This window comes from Cherax quadricarinatus, chromosome 2, assembly GCF_038502225.1.
Source record: "Cherax quadricarinatus isolate ZL_2023a chromosome 2, ASM3850222v1, whole genome shotgun sequence".
NCBI classification, from domain to species: Eukaryota; Metazoa; Arthropoda; class Malacostraca; order Decapoda; family Parastacidae; genus Cherax; species Cherax quadricarinatus.
The window spans coordinates 27,154,253-27,174,370 of NC_091293.1; positions in this window are offsets into that span (position 1 = coordinate 27,154,253).

The window sequence follows — 20,118 nt, forward strand, 5'->3', positions numbered from 1 at the left end:
TTTGCAACCAGTAACAATGACAACTCCTCCTTCATAAAGACTCATTATCCTTAAAGATCACAACTCTTCCTAAAACTCAAGCATTCGCTCTTATAACATCCCCATCTATAATCATAGTAGCAAAGCCTCTGTCATGGTAAAACATTCTTATTTTCTCTGTACCTTAACTTGTCCTTTTCTCTCCTCATCAAAAAACATATTTAGAGCTGTCAGTAAAGCACCACCTCTTCCATACGATGGAAATAAATGGTATAAAATACCTACACAATGGAAAAATAAACAGAGAAGCAGTGTAATGTGAACCCTTTATTGACAACGTTTCGCCCACACAGTGGGCTTTATCAAGTCACAAACTTCTAAACCATACCCCCGGCCGGGATTGAACCCGCGGTCATAGAGTCTCAAAACTCCAGCCCGTCGCGTTAGCCACTAGACCAGCTAGCCACAATAAGATTCATCCAACTAGGTATATTTCTACACCATAGGAAAGTTAGCACAGGCACCTCTGTGACCACAAATGCAAGTTTTTACAGACGAATCTCCAGCTAGCGTGGCCGTGACGAACTCTAGCTCAAGTCCCTTCACTGCCGTCAACATGACTTAAGAAATCGTAATGACACGATTGGTTTATTTGCAATCGTGTCATTACGATTTCTTAAGTCATGTTGACGGCAGTGAAGGGACTTGAGCTAGAGTTCGTCACGGCCACGCTAGCTGGAGATTCGTCTGTAAAAACTTGCATTTGTGGTCACAGAGGTGCCTGTGCTAACTTTCCTATGGTGTAGAAATATACCTAGTTGGATGAATCTTATTGTGGCTAGCTGGTCTAGTGGCTAACGCGACGGGCTGGAGTTTTGAGACTCTATGACCGCGGGTTCAATCCCGGCCGGGGGTATGGTTTATTTGCAATCGTGTCATTACGATTTCTTAAGTCACAAACTTCTACCTGGGTGAAAATTACGTGAGTATTTATAGGATGGAGTCAGGTTGAGAATACTGGGTACAATTGTCACATACAGGTTCAGATCCAACCTACGCAGCATTCTCCACCTGACTCCATCCTATAAATACTCACGTACCTTTCACCCAGGTAGGTCTGTTTGTGATTTGATAAAGCCCACTGTGTGGGCGAAACTTTGTCAATAAAGGATCACATTATACTGCTTCAGTGTTTATTTTTCCACCTGTTCCATACGTTTGTAGCATTCGCCACATGCAATTAGGGGGGATATGATTGAGGTGTATTAATAGAAAACAGGAATAAATAAAGGGGATGTAAATACCGTGCTAAAAATGTCTAGCCAAGACAGGACTCGCAGCAGTGGTTTCAAATTGGAAAAATTCAGATTCAGGAAGGATACAGGAAAGCTCTGGTTTGGTAACAGAGTTGTGGATGAGTGAAACAAACTCCCGAGTACCGTCATAGAAGCTAAAACGATGTGTAGTTTAAAAATAGGTTAGATAAATACATGAGTCTACCTGGAGGGCATTCCGGGAATCAACACCCCCCGCGGCCGGTAAATGACCAGGCCTCCTGATAGATCAGGGCCGGATCAACGAGGCTGTTACTGATGGCCGCACGTAGTCCAATGTACGAACCACAGCCAGGTTGATCTGGCACTCACTTGAGCTATCTGTTCAGCTCCCTCTTGAAGACAGCCAGGGGTCTGTTGGTAATTCCCCTTATGGCTGGTGGGAGGCTGTTGAACAGTCTAGGGCCTCGGACACTCATGGCGTTTTCTCTTTGTGTACCAGTGGCGCCCCTACTTTCCAATGAGGGTATGTTACATCGTCTGCGAAGTCTTTTGCTTTCGTAGGGAGTGATTTCTGTGTGAAAGTTAGGGACCAGTTCCTCCAGAATCTTCCAGGTGTAGATTATGATATATATCTCTCGCCTGCGCTCCAGTAAGTACAAGTCAAGTGTTTCCAGGCGTTCCCAGTAGTTCAGATGTTTGATGGAACTTATACGTTCAGTAAAGATTCTCTGAACATTCTCTAGATCTACAATTTCACCTGCCTTGAATGGGGATGTTAATGTACAGCAGTATTCCAGTCTAAAGAGAACAAGTGATTTAAAAAGGATCACCATTGACTTGGCATCTCTTTTCTTGAATGTTCTCATTATCCATTCTATCAGTTTCCTCGCAGATGTGATAGTGGCATTGTTGTGGTTTTTGAAGGCGAGATCTTCGGATCTTAGGTTTTTCAAAACCACTCATCACAACTGTCAGACACTGCAGCATCATGGGATCTTGTTACAAAGAATTCTTCAACACTTGTCCAACCTTTGGACGAAGACCTACTTCGACTAGTGGATGGTACCACTATGACCCCGCCTCCTCCTACTTCACCTCACCTCACTACAGTATATAAGCCACGTCTACGGCCCTATGCTGTACATTCTACAAGATTGATGGACTGAACACATCGACTCCAGGCTAAGGGACTGATCACCTCAAACTCCTCCTCTCCTTACACCTTTCTGCTTTGTATTGGACTGATGAAGCCACTGTGTGGCGAAACGTTTCTTGAATAAAGATTCCCATATGTTGCATAAGTGTCTCAACCTTCAACTTGTCGGTTTTTCAAACCATTCATCACATATGTGTATATGTATATATATGTATATATGTATATGTATATATATATATATGTATATGTATATATATATATGTGTATATATGTATATGTATATATATATATGTATATATGTATATGTATATATATATATATATGTATATGTATATATATATATGTGTATATATGTATATGTATATATATATATGTATATGTATATATGTATATATATATATGTATATATGTATATATATATATATATACACTGCATCATCTTCATCCATTCATTAGTTCGCAGATCAAATGATTCCATATGAATATAAGAGAAAAATCCTAGAAGAATTTTCAACTCTTTTTATCAGAGTTTGGGTTAGGGAGTATGAAGCAAAAACCAGCATTTTGTATGCAGAGCTTCGTATCGAAGAATGCATTATGCAAAAATATTTGGTTCAATATCCTGTAGCAATCTGGTCATAAGGGCGAGGTGGCTTGCGTGAGAATATATACCAGTGTCTTGAAGACGCTGAAGCTGCCAGCATTACCGCAGCACCCCACCAGCAAGCAAGTCATCAGCGCAATATGGATTGCGGTGGATATATTTGCAAATTTCCTTAGAAAATTCATACTGTAAGGCAAGTTAAAGATAAGGGCCAGCGCACTGTATTCTGCCCACAAGTGCAGGGGTATTTTCTGAGGTCAAACATGTCCAAAAGATATATTTTCATGAACTTTCTTGACAATGTTTACAGGAACTTTACTGTACTGTATATGATAATACAAAGCCACGTGGCTCATGCAGAGCAATGAGTAATGATCCTTTACTGACGACATTTTTTCCACCCAGTGGGCTTTATTGACTCACAGATGGATAATCCTGGAGAGAGAGGGTGAGTATATGCGGGGAAGCGCAGGGAAGTAAAGAGACAGGTTAGGTATGAGACAAGAAGTGGGTATGGGGTCTGCCTAGCTAGTGACGGCAGGTACACTTCAGTGCTCCTCTGAACTGTTGCTACGGGGGAAAAAGATCTCGAGGGTTCCTGGCAAGAGGCTCATCTATGTTGTCGAAGGCGTTGTTCTCGCTGAAACTGTTGGATGCACTACCCTCATGAGAGTGAATGTAGACGTTATCCAAGTTCTTAATTCTGCTGGCTATTTGGTGTTTCTAATTACATATGAAGAGGTTCTTTATTATTTACCTACGAATATTTTGTTACTGCCTTTGCAAAAGATTATTCATTAATTACAAGGGCACACCTCTCATTGTCAGGAGCACGTCTAGAGACACAGAGTCAGCATTCCTTAAGCGTATCCATCTATCTCAACCAGAACAACAGTTTCTAAAAACATAGTTGAGGCTCTTGCCACGAAACTTCGAGTTAGTTTTCCCACATAGCAACAATTCAGAGAAGATAAATTATACACATGTGCAACACTTGGGTATCTTTGTTGAGGAAGCGTTTCGCCGCACAGCGGCTTCATCAGTCCATACAAAAGAGAATGATGAATATTAAAATCTTATAAAATACCGACAGGTTGGTAAGACACATTGCAACAGTTAGGTATCCTTATTCCGAAACGTATCGCATACACAGTAGGCTTCTTCAGTCGAGTACAGAAAGTAGTCAGGAGCAGTAGAGGTGTCTGGAAATTAGCGTGGGGAGTTACTTAGCACAATGGCTTGCTATAGTGCTTTAGAATCTCAGGTTAAAGTGTTGAAGAAGAAGGTTCTACTTCTTCAGGAAGAAAGCAGGAGGCTGAAGCTTCACCTAGATGGGTTTCGGAGTGAGTGTGAGATGGTTGGAGCTGGTAAGGAGGAAAAGGTTACAAGCAGTGAGTTGGAGATTGGCAGCTGCTTTAAGTGTCAAGTGGTTCACAATTCAGGAAAAAGCATCAAGATAAGAAAGGTTAATAGAGAAGATGTGCAGGTAAGAAATCGATTCTATTCTCCAGGACAAGTGTACTTCAGTGGTTAGTGAGGGTAAAGATACCACTGAGTTCCCTGCTAATCAAGGTAAGAATAGTCTTATCGTGGGAGACTCTCAGATGAGATATATGGACCGTGCTTTTTGTAACAGAGATAGGAACGTCAGACAGAGAGTGTGCCTTATAGGAGATGGTGCTGGTGACATAGTCAGCAGGTTGGAAAATATGTCAGGTAATGCGAAAAAGCCCATTATCTGCCTTAGTGCTTGTGGAAATGACATCGGGAAGAGAAGGAGACAGGAGCTGCTGGATAAGCACAGGACAACCATAGATGTAGTCAGGTCCATGGGAGGGAATCCCAATCATATGTAGCATCTTGCCTAGAAGAGGAGTGAGTAATGAATGGATGTCTAGGGCAATTGTTATAAATTGGTGGCTAGACAGGTACTGCAAGGAACTTGCAATCCCTTTCATTGATAAATGGAACAAATTCTATGGCAAACGTGATTTGTACACATGGAATGGGGTTCATCTCTCAGGGGTTGGAGTAGTTGCATTAGCCAACTCGATTGAGGATGTCCTTGATGATTTGTCTAGGAGTTTAAACTGATAGATTATAGAGCTATGGGTGTTTGTGGCAAACAATCAGGCTGCAGTACTAGTGTTGAAAACAGCAGATATTACCAGGATCCGTCAGGGATATGTTCAAGAGAGAATAGTCAAAATAAAGTTGCTAGTAAAGGCAAAGCAATTGCTCAACAAACAGAGAGATAGTACAGGGCAACGAGTGAATATCTCCCTTAATTAAGGTTTACTACACAAATAGCAGGAGTCTTAGAAATAAGATAGATGTGCTAAGATTACTTGCAAGTGCAGGTAATTTAGATATTATGCTATAACAGAGACTTGGGTCAACCTGAAAGATAGAGAAATGCCCTCTGAATGCAACATACAGGGTTATAAACTATTCCACTGATAGGATCAACAGGAAGGATGGTGCAGTGGTTATGTATATCAGAGATAATTTAAACTGTTGTGTTAGACAAGATATAAGATTAGAAACATCGGACACAGATTCTGTTTGGCTATAGTTTCTCGAGGGTCTGTAAAAGATTAATTTTGGGTGTAATTTATAGACTCCCAAACCTTCATAGGGAGTGCAGTAAGCTGCTATGGGACGAAATTCATAAGGCGGCTAGTTATGAAAATGTTGTGTTATTGGGAGATTTTAACTTTATACTAACTGATTGGAACTATGTGACAGGAAATCTTGAGTCGGTGATTTTCTTGATACGATTCAGGATTGCTTTTTAAAACAGTTTGTGACAGAGCCAACTGGAGGAAACAACGTGCTTGACTTGGTTCTTGCCAACGAAAAATCACTAATTAATAATCTTGAGGTTAATGATGAGCCTGGGGAAAGCAATCACAGATCACTTAGTTTTCATATATCATGGAATTGCCCAAATAACTGCAATCAAATCTCTGTCCTTGACTTCCGCTTGGCAGATTTCATGGGACTGAGAAATTACCTGGGTGGAATGAACTGGAATGACCTGAGTATGGGTCAGGTAGGTGGTGATGGTTGCCAATATGACGTTTTGCAGAGCATAGTTTTAGCTGCCCAGACAACTTGTATTCCGAGTAGGGTAATTAGGTCTAACAAAAATGATCACAAATGGATAAACAATAGATTAAATCATCTCAGTGGTCAAAAGAGAGGCATATGGCATATATAGGCATATCAGAAGATGGTATGGGCAGTTAAGGAAACAGTATATTCAATTAAAGATAGAAACAAAAAAGGGAATAAGAAAAAGAAAACGGGATTATTAGGCTAAAGTCGCAAGAGATTCAAAGACTAACCCAAAAGGGTTCATTCAGGTATACAGAAGAAAGATTAGGGAAAAGATAGGCCCACTCAAATGTAACTCTGGTCACATCACTGACAGTGATAAGGAAATGTGTGAAATTTTCAGCACTTACTTCCTCTCAGTTTTTACTCAGGAAGATACTAGCGAAATTCCAGAAATAATAAATTATGTAGAGCAGGACGATAATAAACTATGCACGATTGGGGTAAATAGTGACATGGCCCTCAGACAAATAGAGAAATTAAAACCTAACAAATCCCAAGGCCCTGATGAACTGTTTGCACAGATTTTAAAGGAATTTAAAGAGGAACTTAGCAAACCTTTGGCTAATCTTTTTAACATATCACTACAATCTGGCATAGTGTCAGACAAGTGGAAAATAACAAATGCAATACCTATTTACAAAGCAGGAGACAGGTCCTTACCTTCAGACTATAGACAAGAAAGCCTTACCTCCATAATGGGAAAATTTATTGAATCAATGATTGCCGAGGAAATTCGCAGCCATCTTGAAAGTCATAAATTAACTGATGAATCTCAACACGGTTTCACAAAGGGGCATTCCTGCCTTACAAATTTACTAAATTTTCTCACTAAGGTATTTGAGAAGGTGGATCATGGTAGTGAATATGATATTGTATATATGGACTTCAGTAAGGCATGAGATAGAGTTCCACATCAAAGGTTACTGAGGAAACCTAAGGCACAAGGTATAGGAGGAGAAATTTTTTCCTGGGTAGAGTCATGGTTGACAGATAGACAGCAGAGAGTTTGTATAAATGGGGAGAAATCAGAGTGGGGGCACATCACAAGTGGTGTTCCACAAGGGTCATTGCTGGGTCCCTTGTTCAGAATTTACACAAACGACATAGATGAGGGAATAAATAGCGACATAAGCAACTTTGCTGATGACACCAAAATAGGCCATCAAATTCATTCTAATGAGGACATTAGAGTACTCCACGAAGACTTGAATACTCTGATGCAGTGGTCGGAGAAGTGGCAGAGACAGTTTAATATAGACATATGTAAAGTTCTAAATGTTGGACAGGAAACTAACCTTGCCACACATAAACTAAATAATGTAGATCTTAATATTACTGATTGCGAAAAGGATTTAGGAGTTCTGGTTAGCAGTAATCTAAAACCAAGACAACAGTGCTTAAGTGTTTACAGTATGGCGAACAGAATCCTTGGCTTCATATCAAGAAGCATAAATAATAGAAGTCCTCAGGATGTTATAGATGAGAAATGTCCAATTTAGCCATAATTTAACTTAGGGTTTAAGGATTTGTTCACCCATGAAACAGTTTATATTAGGTTTATTTATATATACTAAAACCATTTATTTATGAACATTGGCATGGTTGGGGCAAGTTGGCACAGCAAAAATGAGGCAAATTGGCACAGTGCCAACTTGTCATTTTGACTGACATGCCAGTGAAAAAGACACCGGAAAAGATATCAAAAGAAGCAAAGAAGAAACAATCAAAGAAATCAAAACGTGTTCATGGTGACGAGGAAAGTTCAGATGAAGAGGACAGTCTGTGTTTGGTATGTATGGGTCCTTTTTCCAAAAGCAAACCACGAGAAGTATGGATACAGTGTAGAATGTGCAAGTTGTGGACCCACGAAGCCTCCAGTGATAAAGATTTGTTTTATACGTGCCCCAACTGTGACTCAGATGATGGTTTAGATTAAGTTCACCTCAGGTGTTGAGTATTCTGTGCAATTATTATCTGGAAGTGCAATTATTTTCAGTTGAATGTATAATAACTCTTAGTCAGTTTTTTAATTTTATTTTATTAAAAAAGGTTTCTTTCTTTAATAAGAAAAGATTTTTAAGTTTCTATGGAACTGGATATTCTTGAAATAAAACATTTTGAATAATCAGTATCTAAATTTACTGTTACATATTCCTAATTTACTATTACTATTTGCTGTGCCAACTTACCCCATAGTGTGTGCCAACTTACCCCATAGTGTGTGCCAACTTACCCCATAGTGTGTGCCAACTCACCCCATAGTGTGTGTGCCAATTTACCCCATAGTGTGTGTGCCAACTTACCCCATAGTGTGTGTGCCAACTTACCACATGTGCGGCGTCTGGTTGTCTTTGTTGTGGACGTTTCGCCATCCAGTGGCTGGCTGGATGGCGAAACGTCTACGGTGGGGATGCCCGGGTGTTGTGCATGTGTCATTTCATCCTGTCGGTATTATATACAATTCTTGTACTACTACCACTACTACTACTACCACTACTACTACCTCCACCTCTTCCTGCCTATATATAGCCGTCCTGCTCCTCCTCTGTTAGTGTGACTTTGTCAATGGTCCAAGTCGGACCGAAACGTCGTCGTAAGCTTCTGTCTTTTATGTGCGGGTTATTTGTGTATCGTTCCAGTCACGGTATTGTGCCTTTTTGTTATTTACCTCATAGTGTGTGTGCCAACTTACCATATAGTGTGTGTGCTAACTTACCCCATAGTGTGTGTGCCAACTTACCCCATAGTGTGTGTGCCAACTTACCCCATAGTGTGTGTGCCAACTTACCCCAGAGTGTGTGTGCCAACTTACCCCATAGTGTGTGCCAACTTACCCCATTGTGTGTGTGTGCCAACTTACCCCATAGTGTGTGCCAACTTACCCCATAGTGTGTGTGCCAACTTACCCCATAGTGTGTGTGCCAACTTACTCCATAGTGTGTGTGCCAACTTACCCCATAGTGTATGTGCCAACTTACCCCATAGTGTGTGTGCCAACTTACCCCATAGTGTGTGTGCCAACTTACCACATAGTGTGTGCCAACTTACTCCATAGTATGTGTGCCAACTTACCCCATAGTGTGTGTGCCAACTTACCCCATAGTGTGTGTGTGCCAACTTACCCCATAGTATGTGTGCCAACTTATCCCATAGTGTGTGTGCCAACTTATCCCATAGTGTGTGCCAACTTACCCCATAGTGTGTGTGCCAACTTACCCCATAGTATGTGTGCCAACTTATCCCATAGTGTGTGTGCCAACTTACCCCATAGTGTGTGTGCCAACTTACCCCATAGTGTGTGTGCTAACTTACCCCATAGTGTGTGTGCCAACTTATTCCATAGTGTGTGTGCCAACATACCCCATAGTATGTGTGCCAACTTATCTCATAGTATGTGTGCCAACTTACCCCATAGTGTGTGTGCCAACTTACCCCATAGTGTGTGTGCCAACTTACCCCATAGTGTGTGTGCCAACTTACCCCATAGTGTGTGTGCCAACTTACCCCATAGTGTGTGTGCCAACTTACCCCATAGTGTGTGTGCCAACTTACCCCATAGTGTGTGTGCCAACTTACCCCGTACATGGGGCATGTTGGCACACGCCACTTGTTTTTTTTTTTTTTCTAAAGAATGCTGTGCTCTTGTTTCGAAAGAAATTTTTTTTTATTTCATGAAAAGTAAGAGGAAGATTTATATTTTTCACTGGAAGTATAAAATTACCAAAATCGTTTGTTGTTTTTCTTTCATCACCGAAAATGTAAAAAGTGTGCCAACTAGCCCCTGTCTCCCCTAGATTATATTGTACAGTTCTGGTCACCGTATTGCAGAATGGATATAAATGCACTTGAAAATGTACAAAGGAGGATGACAAAGCTGATCCGATGTATAAGAAATCTTTCCTATGAGGATAGACTGAGGGCCCTGAATCTGTACTCTCTAGAAAGGCGTAGAATTAGGGGGCATATGATTGAGGTGTATAAATGGAAAACAGGAATAAATAAAGGGACTGTATATAAAGCGCTGAATATATCTATCCAAGACAGGACTCACAGCAATGGTTTCAAGTTGGAAAAATTCAGATGGATGAGTGGAACAAACTCCCGAGTACCGTCATAGAAGCTAAAACGTTGTGTTGTTTTAAAAATAGATTAGATAAATACATGAGTGGGTGTGGGTGGATGTGAGTTGGACTTGACTAGCTTGTGCTGATGGGTCTGATGCCGTGCCCCTTCCATATGGAGATGTGACCTGCCCTACTAGGCTTAGGCCTGTGGGTGACTTGGACCTGCCTCGCAAGGGGCAGTAGGCCTGCTGCAGTGTTCCTTCTTTCTTATGCGAAGACGATGTAATTAGTCCATCACCCTTGAAGACGCAGGCTTCAGGTTGTCAGTCCCTCAGCCTGAAGAAAAGTTCTGTTCCATAGTCTGAAACAATATGAAGATCAAGCAACAGTGTGGAGACTTATATACTATGGGAAGGAGAGGTGTAGAGTAGTAGAAGAAAGAATGTAATCACTGAGAGGTCACGTCACTCTCAGATCCAACCATTCTCGCATGAGAATGGTTGGATCTCTTCCGTACCAAGATGCCATTGTGTGTTGCAGTGTCTGAAAGAGTGAATATCAAAATGGTATACAATATCGACAGGTTGGTAAATAAGACACATAGGCAACAGCTAGGCATCTTTATTCTGCTCACACTGTCGATTGATCTTCAGATTGTTTCAGACTATGAAACAGAACTCTTCTCCGGGCTGACTGACTGACAACCTCAAATCTACATCTTCAAGAGTGATGGACTGATTACACCGTCTTCACACCTGTACTGTTCCTGCCTACTTTCTGTATTCGACTGAATAAGCCTACTGAGTAGGTGAAACGTTTCGCCCCACCCTTCCTGTTGATCTGATCAGTGTAGAATTGATTATAACCTTGTATGTGGCATTCGGAAGGCATTTCTCTATCTTTCATGTTGAACCAGGCCTCCATTATAGTAATAATATATTACCTGCACATGCAAGTAATCTTAGCTCATTTATCGTATTTTTTAGACTCTTACTGTTAGCATAGTAAACCTTAAGGCAGCTATTCGCTCTCTGCCCTCTACTGTTTCTCTTTGTTTCGTGATTAATTGCTTTGCCTTTACTTGCAACTTTATTTTGAATATTGTCTTTTAAACATATCTCTGAGGCATCCTGGTAATATCTGTTTCAGCCCTAGTGCTGCAACCTGATTGTTTCAGACACACACACCTATATCTCTATGTTTCTCAGGTTAAAGTCCTAGACAAGTCAGCAATGGCGCCCTCAATTGAGTTGGCTAATGCAACCACTCCAGCCCCTGTGAGATGTACCCTATCCCTTGAATGCATATTACGCTTGCCGTAGAATTTGTCCCATTTATCAATGAATGGGGTTGCAAGTTTCTTGCAGTACCTCTCTAGCCAGCAATTAACATCAACTGCCCTAGACAGCCATTCATTGTCCACTTCCCATTTAGGCAAGATGCTATATATGACTGGGACCCCTCCCTTAGACCTAATAATATTTATTATGGCTGACTTGTACTTATCCAGTAGCTCCTGTCTCCTGCCCTTCTTAATATCATTAATAGCATTAAGACAGATAATGGGCTTGTTCCCATTACCTGATATGATATTACCCAACCTGTTGACTATGTCATCAACACCAGCTACTGGGACACACACTCTCTGTCTCACCTACCTATCTCTGTTACAGAAAGCATGGTCCATATATCTTATCTGTGAATCACCAACCACAACGATGCTCTTTCCTTTGTTAGCAGGGGAGTTAGTGGTACCTTTAAACTCAATAACCACTGAAATACACTAGTCCTGGAGAACAGAGAATCGATTTCCTACCCTCAGATCTTCTCTATTAACATTCCTTATCTTGATGCTTCTTCCTGAAGTGGGAATCACTTCCCACATAAAGCGGCTGCCACTCTCCAACTCACTGCTGGTAACCTTAACCCCCTTACCACTTCCAGTCCCATCTAAGCGAATTTTCAGCCTCCTATTTTCCTCCTGATGAAGAAGAACCTCCTTCTCCAACAGTTCAACCTGAGATTCTAAAATATACAGGAGCAAGCCATGGTGGAAATCTCGCTCATGGAGAGAGACCTAGAGCGAACAGAGTGTCGAGTATGTTATCTGAGGCATACATCACCTGAATAACATCAACAATGAATGCTTGTATGGCAAATCTACGAGTAGCCTTCTCAGTAGTTATTCATGGTCATATAAGCGATATAAGTCATGCCCAACTGAGAGTATGCCGCACCAACATGGAACCCCTGATCAGTTAAAAAAAAAAACTGGAGAAACTGCAGGGATGTGCAGTGAGTCTAATCCCAGAGCTAAGGGACATAAGGAAGACCTAAACACATGTGCAACATCTGGGTATCCTTATTGTAGACGTTTCGCCATCCAGTGACTTTATCAATACAAATTCAAGGACTTAATTGCACATACTTCTACTGTCTTCCAATTAAGCCCTTTAATTTGTATTGATAAAACCACTGAATGACAAAACGTCTATAATAAAGATACTCAGATGTTGCACATGTGTCTAATCCTTCATTTTGTCGGTATTGTATACCATTCATGTACAACTAAGAGACACTGTGAAGAGAGGCAAATGACACTGAACCTGACGACATGGTTGAAAAAAACAAATGATGGAGAGGACTGCCTCGCATGTGCCAGTAGGCCTGCTGCAGTGCTCTTTCTTTCTTATGCTCTTAGGACTTTATAGAGTAAACAGGGATCAACTGTTAATGAGGCTGGGAACGGAAAAGGTGGGTACAACTGAAAGCGAAAATCAAAGTCATATGCACGTTAGGAAATATTTCTTCTGCCTGAGGGTGATCAAGAAATTAAAAGGCCTGGATGAAGTAGCATTGGAGGCTGGTACTGTATATCTGTCTAGTAGTTTTGATAGAGCCCACTATGCATGAAGGGAACAGATTCGTCAAGCCGCAAGATGCAGTGCCAGGAAGCGAGACTCGACCCATGCAGCCTCAAACTGGGGAGTTGTACATGAACGGTATACAATACCGACAAGTTGAAAAATTAGACATATGTACAATATCTGGATATCTTTATTGAAGACGTTTCGCCATCCAGTGGCTTTATCAATATAAATTCAAGGACATAATTGGAAGACAGAAGAATTATATACAAAAGATGAGGTAAACAGTATCTCAGCCTTGGAGTTGGTGTGAAGAGCACCGTAGTCGCCAGTATATAAGCGCCAACCTTCTTGCCTGTGCTCCAGAATCTTCACGACTAAGGTGCATTTTACACCAACTCCAAGGCTGAGGGACTGATTACCTCATCTTTTGTATATAGTTCTTCTGTCTTCCAATTATGTCCTTGAATTTGTATTGATAAAGCCACTGGATGGCGATATGCCTACAATAAAGATACCCAGATATTGCACACGTGTTTAATTTTTCAACTTCTCGGTGTTGTATACCGTTCATGCATACCGTTCATGGGAGACTAAACACACACACACATACACACACACACACACACACACGCACACACACACACACACACACACACACACACACATACACACACACACACACACATACACACACACACACAAACACACACACACACACACACACACACACACACACACACACACACACACACACACACACACACACACACACACACACACACACACACACACACACACACACACACGTGGGTCCGTGGGGTGCAGACGTGGGTAACAAGGCTCAGAGAACCTTAGCGTTGAAAGGCGTGCAATAACAGCTAGCAGTAATCAGTGGTAGTGGAACGTCAGTGAACAATACTACGAGTGATAATTAAAGTTATTAGTTAAAGAAAGTGAGAGGAAAGCTGAAATCATAATATTTCAAAGCGCAAACTGTTGGGGGGTCTTAGGCGCTGTTGCCACATTGGCAGCGGTAGGCCTGAAGAAGTGACGTCACGACAAGTTGTGCGCCATTATACATATAAAGTGAAGTGTATATAATGTGAAGTGTATACTATCATCAGTGAAGAGTGACATCGCGTGAGGAAGCGGGATGTATGAGAATATATGGTTATAAACATCACGGGTGAAGGATTTCCAAAATACGCATGACGACTCCGTCATCAGCAGCAGGCAACCTGTCACCGCACCATTGAGCGCAAGTTTATTCGCCTATTTGTGGTTTGCATGTTGACGGCCCTGGCTGGCCTTTCATACTGTTTGATACTGGTCACTCACTCGTGCAAGCTATTACCAGAATTAAAATAGAAATAGCATAGACATAGTGAATATAGTGTTGACGAGTGTGAGAAGGAAGGTGGGACAAACTTTTAAGGGCAACATTGTAAGACGGTGCGAGGGTCGGTCAAGTCCCAGGAGGGTTGTGTCAGGTCACAAGAAGTTGCGGCCAGTCATTACACCGCACAAGACACTCACACACACACACACACTCACACACACACACATGCACACACGAACACAGGCAGTGTTGCTACCGGTAGTTATTAGCAGTAAGAATACTTAGGAAGCTAGGAAGTCCTCTCTCAATGTGAACAAGGAAAATGATAATAACCAGCAACAATTAATATGTAAATCCAGAAAGGGCAATAAGTGGAGAGAGTAGCATAATTGGGAAAGATAAATGAGACTAAATTTGTGCCTACACGACGGATCTTTCAACCACACCTCCTACCCCCCTAACCCTCCCTCCCTCACACACAAGCACACACACACAAGGGTAGACACTCACTCACACACACACACACACACACACACACACACACACACACACACACACACACACACACACACACACACACACACACACACACACACACACACACACACAGTTCCACACAAGAGATTGGTGCAAAAACTGGAGGACCAAGCAGGGATAACAGGGAAGGCACTACAATGGATCAGGGAATACTTGTCAGGAAGACAGCAGCGAGTTATGGTACGTGGCGAGGTGTCAGAGTGGGCACCTGTGACCAGCGGGGTCCCGCAGGGGTCAGTCCTAGGACCAGTGCTGTTTCTGGTATTTGTGAACGACATGACGGAAGGAATAGACTCTGAGGTGTCCCTGTTTGCAGATGACGTGAAGTTGATGAGAAGAATTCACTCGATCGAAGACCAGGCAGAACTACAAAGGGATCTGGACAGGCTGCAGACCTGGTCCAGCAATTGGCTCCTGGAGTTCAATCCCACCAAGTGCAAAGTCATGAAGATTGGGGAGGGCAAAGAAGACCGCAGACGGAGTACAGTCTAGGGGGCCAGAGACTACAAACCTCACTCAAGGAAAAAGATCTTGGGGAGAGTATAACACCAGGCACATCTCCTGAAGCGCACATCAACCAAATATCTGCTGCAGCATATGGGCGCCTGGCAATCCTCAGAACAGCATTCCGACATCTTAATAAGGAATCATTCAGGACCCTGTACACCGTGTACGTTAGGCCCATATTGGAGTATGCGGCACCACTTTGGAACCCACACCTAGCCAAGCACGTGAAGAAACTAGAGAAAGTGCAAAGGTTTGCAACAAGATTAGTCCCAGAGCTAAGAGGTATGTCATACGAGGAGAGGTTAAGGGAAATCAACCTGACGACACTGGAGGACAGGAGAGATAGGGAAGACATGATAACGACATACAAAATACTGAGAGGAATTGACAAGGTGGACAAAGACAGGATGTTCCAGAGACTGGACACAGCAACACGGGGACAAAGTTGGAAGCTGAAGACACAGATGAATCACAGGGATGTTAGGAAGTATTTCTTCAGCCACAGAGTAGTCAGTAAGTGGAATAGTTTGGGAAGCGATGTAGTCGAGGCAGGATCCATACATAGCTTTAAGCAGAGGTATGATAAAGCTCATGGCTCAGGGAGAGTGACCTAGTAGCGATCAGTGAAGAGGCGGGGCCAGGAGCTCGGCCTCGACCCCTGCAACCTCAACTAGGTGAGTACAACTAGGTGAGTACACACACACCACACACACACACACCACACACACACACACCACACACACACACACACACACACGCACATACACACACACACACACACACACACACACACACACACACACCCACACACCCTCCACCACTTGACACAAACACTTGACACACACACACCCCCACACACCCTCCACCACTTGACACAAACACTTGACACAAACATGTACCCCCCCTCCCCTAACCACCCCTCCCTCTTCCCACCTCACCTTAGCCACCTACCCCTCCCCCAAACCACCTAACCCCTCCCCAAACCGTCTAACCCCCCCAACTACCTCCCTCCCTCCAATAACCATCCTAACCATCCATCCCCTCTCTCCCTCACAAACCCCCTCCCCCAACTATCTCTATCCAATAACCATCCTCTACCTCCATCCCCTCTCCACCTAACCATCTATTCCCCTCCCCCTAACCACCCGTCTCCCCTTCTGTGGAGCAACGGGGGAACCTAGAACCAGGATGAGGACAAGGGACTCCAAGGACGAATCTGGGAGGGAGGAATGGGAGGTAGAGCTCAAAAAAAGGGAGGAAGACTGGGGAAGGAGACTAGATGAGCTGGAAAGGAAGATGAAAGGGAGGTTAGCAGCAGAATGCAGAAGGTGGAAGCAACAGGCCATAGCAGCAGAAATCAAGATAGAGAGATTAGAAGAGGAGCTGAGACATCTGAAACAGCACAGAGACAAAGATATTACAGAAGCAGCATCGGCAATGGCTACATCAAACACAGACAACAGGTCTGAAGGAAGCATGGAAACTAAACTGTATGCAGAGGTCCTGTCAAACCCACATGGGGCCAAAGCAAAGGCAGGGAGCACACTAGGACAGAATGAGAGGTTGGAGACATTGAAGGAACTAGGACATTTGCAAGGACCTTACCAGATACCTGTGGGGACCAGGAACAGGTGACCAGGAAGGACAAACCAAGAAGCATAGGGGCCATAACTAGGGAATGGACTGAAGGAAGGAACACTCCACGGGAAGAAACTAAAACACATCAGAGGATGCAATGGGAGTCACAGTGGGAGGTGGAAAGGGAGAGATCCGTGTTTGTCTATGGGCTAGACGAAGCTAAAGGGGAAACTTACAATGAAACAAAGCAGGAGGAGAAAAAAGCGATTGAAGATATCATGAAGGTGATAGGCAAGGGGGACATGACCCAGGTGGCAAATTTTCGGAGAATTGGGTGCTTCACAAAGAGAAGGAATCGGCCTCTGAAAGTAATTTTCAAGGCAGAATCAACCCGAACCATGATCCTGCAGGAGAAAGCACGGCTGAGAGGCAAGCAGGAGTTCCAGAGTGTGTACCTCGATCGAGACAGAACACAAAACGAAAGGAAGACGATGAAAGAGAGAGTTCAAAAACGAAAGGAGAAATGGGAGGAAATGAAAAAGGAGAGCAGAATAACCCAGGATCAAATGGAAGGACAAGTACACCCCCAGAAACACCTGCAAAAGGACTCCAGCCACGACACCCCCAAGGCAACTGAACAATCCAAACCAACCATCACACACCGATCCCTCTGTTTCCACCCCCCGCACCACAGTTACAGTATTAGAACAGAAGTTGAAGGTTTGGTACACAAATGCAGATGGATTAACGAATAAACATGAGGAATGGCAAGAAAGAATCAATGAGAAGTCCCCAGACATCATAGCAGTTACAGAAACAAAACTCACGGAGACAATAACAGATGCAATCTTCCCACCAGGATACCAGATCATGAGGAAATATAGAAGGGGCAGGGGGGGAGGTGGGGTTGCTCTGCTCGTAAAAAACAGATGGAAATTCGAGAAAATGGAAGGCATAGATGAGACGGGAGAAAGAGACTACATAGCAGGTACACTTCAGTCTGGGGAACACAAAGTGGTCATTGCAGTGATGTATAATCCACCACAGAACTGCAGGAAGCCAAGAGAGGAATATGAAGAGACCAACAGAGCAATGGTGAACACACTTGCTGAGGTGGCGAGAAGAGCTCATTCCAACAGAGCAAAGTTGCTGGTTATGAGGGATTTCAACCATAGGGAGATCGACTGGGAAAACCTGGAGCCACATGGGGGTCCCGAAACATGGAGAGCCAGGATGTTGGACGTGGTGCTGGAAAACCTCATGCACCAACATGTTAAGGACACTACCAGAGTGAGAGGGGAGGATGAACCAGCAAGATTGGACCTTGTGTTCACCCTGGGCAGCTCAGACATTGAGGACATCAAGTATGAGAGTCCCCTAGGAGCTAGCGACCACGTGGTTCTGTGCTTTGAATACATAGTAGAGCTGCAAGTGAAGAGAATAACAGGAGTTGAATGGGAAAAGCCTGACTATAAAAGAGGGGACTACATAGGGTTGAAGAACTTCCTGCAGGAGGTTCCGTGGGACAGAGAACTGGCAGGAAAGCCAGTAAATGAAATGATGGAATATGTAGCAACAAAATGCAAGGAGGCAGTGGAAAAGTTTATTCCCAAGGGCAACAGTAACAACGGGAAGACCAGAACGAGCCCCTGGTTTACCCGACGGTGTAAGGAGGCAAAAACAAAGTGCAATAGAGAATGGAAAAAGTACAGAAGGCAGAGAACACACGAAAATAGGGAGATCAGTCGCAGAGCCAGGAATGAGTATGCACAGGTAAGGAGGGAGGCCCAGCGACAGTATGAAAATGACATAGCATCGAGAATCAAGACTGACCCGAAACTGTTGTATAGCCACATCAGGAGGAAGACAACAGTCAAAGACCAGGTGATCAGATTAAGGACAGAAGGTGGAGAACTCACAAGAAATGATCAGGAGGTATGTAAGGAGCTGAACAGGAGATTTAAGGAAGTTTTTACAGTAGAGACAGGAAGGGCTGTGGGAAGACAGCACAGAAGGGAACATCAAGAGGGAATATACCAACAAGTGTTGGATGACATACGAACAACTGAGGAGGAGGTGAAGAAGCTCTTAAGTGACCTTGACACCTCAAAGGCGATGGGACCGGACAACATCTCCCCATGGGTCCTTAGAGAAGGAGCAGAGATGCTGTGCGTGCCTCTAACCACAATCTTCAACACATCCCTTGAAACTGGGCAACTACCTGAGAAATGGAAGACAGCTAATGTAGTCCCCATATTTAAGAAAGGAAACAGAAACGAGGCACTAAACTACAGACCTGTGTCTCTGACATGTATTGTGTGCAAAGTCATGGAGAAGATTATCAGGAGGAGAGTGGTCGAACACCTGGAAAGGAACAAGATTATAAATGAAAACCAGCATGGGTTCATGGAAGGCAAATCCTGTATCACAAACCTCCTGGAGTTTTATGACAAGGTAACAGAAGTAAGACACGAGAGAGAGGGGTGGGTAGATTGCGTTTTCCTAGACTGCAGGAAGGCCTTTGACACAGTTCCCCACAAGAGATTAGTGCAGAAGCTGGAGGATCAGGCGCATGTAAAAGGGAGGGCACTGCAATGGATAAGAGAATACCTGACAGGGAGGCAGCAACGAGTCATGGTACGTGAAGAGGTATCACAGTGGGCGCCTGTTACGAGCGGGGTCCCACAGGGGTCAGTTCTAGGACCAGTGCTATTATTGATATATGTGAACGACATGATGGAAGGAATAGACTCTGAAGAGTCCCTGTTCGCAGATGATGTGAAGTTGATGAGAAGAATTAAATCGGACGAGGATGAGGCAGGACTGCAAAGAGACCTGGACAGGCTGGACATGTGGTCCAGTAACTGGCTTCTCGAATTCAATCCAGCCAAATGCAAAGTCATGAAGATTGGGGAGGGGCAAAGAAGACCGCAGACAGAGTATAGGCTAGGTGGACAAAAACCACAGACCTCACTCAGGGAGAAAGACCTTGGGGTGACCATAACACCGAGCACATCACCGGAGGCACACATCAACCAAATAACTGCTGCAGCATACGGGCGCCTGGCAAACCTGAGAATAGCG